This window comes from Schistocerca americana, chromosome 10, assembly GCF_021461395.2.
Source record: "Schistocerca americana isolate TAMUIC-IGC-003095 chromosome 10, iqSchAmer2.1, whole genome shotgun sequence".
Lineage (NCBI taxonomy): Eukaryota > Metazoa > Arthropoda > Insecta > Orthoptera > Acrididae > Schistocerca > Schistocerca americana.
In genome coordinates, this window is record NC_060128.1 from 66,127,829 (window position 1) to 66,131,491 (window position 3,663).

The 3,663-nt window shown below is 45.8% G+C and overlaps 1 non-coding gene across 1 annotated transcript; it reads right to left on the minus strand.

Moving 5' to 3' along the window:
* Positions 1-3,049: 3,049 nt before the first annotated feature.
* Positions 3,050-3,124, minus strand: Trnat-cgu. The gene has a single exon. It is a non-coding gene; the product is annotated as a tRNA-Thr (tRNA).
* Between the last annotated feature and the right edge of the window lie 539 nt (positions 3,125-3,663).

Genomic DNA, 3,663 nt, shown 5'->3' on the forward strand with positions numbered 1-3,663 from the left:
TAAAAATTACGTTGTATGTAATAGGTACGTCTTTTCAGGTAACATAGGGCATATCAGCTCACTTCATTATATCGATGAACAGCAGAAGACATACTTATAACAAGGCAGGTTTTTTTGTTATTAATATATTTTTTGCTTTCGTCGACTTGATTTAGCAACTAACTTTCAATAATTTGCTTAATTTTTAGTGTAAGAAAATTCATATAAAACGACGTTCGTGTATCTTTCATATACAAAACATTACATTTAGGAAGGCTCTAATTATTTTTAAGTTTGGTTGTTTACAATTTGCATTACAAATGGCCCAAATGGCTCTGAGCACTATGGAACTCAACTGCTGTGGTCATCAGTCCCCTAGAACTCAGAACTACTTAAACCTAACGAACCTAAGGACATCACACACATCCATGCCCGAGGCAGGATTCGAACCTGCGACCGTAGCAGTCGCACGGTGCCGGACTGCGCGCCTAGAACCGCGAGACCACCGCGGCCATTTGCATTACCTGCTAGCTTGGTTTCTTTGCAAAAATTAAAAAAAGTGGGTTGTGGGTCTTTTTGGCTCAGTAGCAAAAGCGGTGCGTCTCCATTTGAAAAGACATAGAGTGCCATAATATCGCATTTACTTATTATCTCAAAAACATTATTACTGCGAAATTAATTATTATTATTATTGCTGCATTAACTTTAATAATGCAACATAAAAACCTAATTTTTACTAAGCTTGTGACACAAGTATGATAAGAAAACCACATTTTATTTTATGCTTCCATAAAGTCTCTACTTCGCCTACGAACTCAGAGACAACGTGAAGTATATAAAGGGTGTAAACGATTATTGTTTACAACGTAGCATAGCTATGTGGTGGAAGTCGAAACGAAGAATTTTATACGAGACACTTGTGGTCTATTAAGTTGGGAAACAGGCACCAACAGGTTTACAAGACTACATGTGCTATATAGCCCATGCGCGTCGCGTGAGATTTTCATGTTCTCTTCTCCAGCTTTCTACACATCGTCATCGATTGTTTCGCAATTGTTGCTTGCATTAGCTTGTTATTTCTTCACTGCCTAATTATTACATGCTTGTCTGTTTGTTGCATCTGCTCGTAACGGGCAACACATCGTCCGTAATTGGCGAGTAGTCTGTACTCGGGGCCTGTTTTCCGTGCGCCACCCTATATTATTTCCCTGCGATCAGCCACACAACGCTACAGTTGGCTAAACGAGAGGTTCAGCAAAATCACAGAAATTACTTCTAAAAGTGTGTAAGAATTCTGTAATGAATGAAAACTCTATACTCCAGGAGGGAGGCAAGTGCCCCCTCTTGGTGCCCTCTATCCTTCAGTCACCTACACCACTAGTTTTCAATTTTTCATAAGAACCATATACGAAGCACAAATGAACAGTGAACCAGTAAAAATGAACGATTCCCAAAAAAGAACGATCAGCAGTGAACTAGTTCCCAAGGACCAACGAGTTTGCCCATCTCTAGTCTGGGCAAGCTGTGCTGTGACTAGAGTACATGTACTGGGACAGGGTAAATGCTAGTTACAATGAAGTCGATAATTCGACCGTAATATTGGCATTTTAATTTGATATTCCCCACAACTGACAAAATTTACAAAAAAACTGTGAATCTGCCCGCATCTCGTGGTCGTGCGGTAGCGTTCTCGCTTCCCACGCCCGGGTTCCCGGGTTCGATTCCCGGCGGGGTCAGAGATTTTCTCTGCCTCGTGATGGCTGGGTGTTGTGTGCTGTCCTTAGGTTAGTTAGGTTTAAGTAGTTCTAAGTTCTAGGGGACTGATGACCATAGATGTTAAGTCCCATAGTGCTCAGAGCCATTTGAACCATTTGAACTATGAATCTCTTTGTCCACCCACACACTCCTGAGAATGGCACATTAACAATTTGCAATCACGCGCCCCTATTACCGGCAGCTACGTTGATAAATACTCGGCACCTCGCAAGGATAACTACTAGATCAAGAATATTGGGTAAGTTGTTGGAAGTGGTTAAGCGTTTGAAAATCTCGCTTCTGAGCAAACAAAGAGCTCTAACCGCAGAACTCTGCACGGAACACGCGATGGTGCAGTGCTGCGATACACATCGTATATCTCCCTTCGAAGACGATGGCCAAGACGCCGTCTCCAAGTCCGTACCGCTCGATGGCTGAAGGCGAAGTCCTTCCACAATTCTCCCGTCTCCCACGCGTACGAAAACGCGGCGGAAGAATACTCAGTTTCGGCAAATGTCGAACGCTCTGTCAGCGCCGAAATCCCTCCACTGAGATCTACCCAATGATCGAGTAGGTCATAACGCCCGTCTTGGCCACGTGTTGCCCAGCACAGGTGGCTCCGGATCCCTAAAAGCGGCGTACTGTCCCGCGTTTCCGGTGGCCGCTACCTGCCGCCCACGGCGGCCCGGCGAGCTACGGCCAGCTGCAGACTTTACATTCCACAGTTATCAACTTCCGACGCTTTTCACCAACGCTTTAAGTTAGTGGCTCAATCCTGCAGACATGCAGGGAATACTGCTCGAGAGTGCCTCATATTTGTCATAATTCAATAGAGTCATGATCTGATGCCCTTGCCACTCCCTTTATTATTAATACTAATGTTGGTAAGCTAACGTGTAGGTGCCCATGTCCTGGCACCTTACAGCAGTTATCGCAACCAGCATTGCCGTATGAGATTTTCACTCTGCAGCGGAGTGTGCGCTGATATGAAACTTCCTGGCAGATTAAAACTGTGTGCCCGACCGAGACTCGAACTCGGGACCTTTGCCTTTCGCGGGCAAGTGCTCTACCATCTGAGCTACCGAAGCACGACTCACGCCCGGTACTCACAGCTTTACTTCTGCAAGTACCTCGTCTTCTACCTTCCAAACTTTACAGAAGCTCTCCTGCGAACCTTGCAGAACTAGCACTCCTGAAAGAAAGGATATTGCGGAGACATGGCTTAGCCACAGCCTGGGGGATGTTTCCAGAATGAGATTTTCACTCTGCAGCGGAGTGTGCGCTGATATGAAACTTCCTGGCAGATTAAAACCGTGTGCCCGACCGAGACTCGAACTCGGGACCTTTGCCTTACGCGGGCAAGTGCTCTACCAACTGAGCCACCGAAGCACGACTCACGCCCGGTACTCACAGCTTTACTTCTGCCAGTTTGGAAGGTAGGAGACGAGATAGGGGCAGAAGTAAAGCTGTGAGTACCGGGCGTGAGTCGTGCTTCGGTAGCTCAGTTGGTAGAGCACTTGCTCGCGAAAGGCAAAGGTCCCGAGTTCGAGTCTCGGTCGGGTACACGGTTTTAATCTGCCAGGAAGTTTCAGCATTGCCGTATGTTATTCGAGTCCGTACCAGTGAACACAAAATTGCATGTACGCTCACCAAACCTTCCTGCACTTTACAGGGAAACGGCGGTACATGAAAAACCACACAACACACTGTACTGTGATTGGGCGAGATGGTTACACCCAAACTTCGAGATACCAGACACTCAGGTCGGTACCAAACGTTGTGCGACCATAGAGTATCAACCAAAACACCGATTTTGTTCGTACTGTGTGCTGTCGTCCAGTAGAAGATCAGTAAAGGGTAATTAAAAGTGTCACCAGAGCTACGGAGTATAGGGAAATCGTATCTGTGAGCTATGAATGTGAACATCAC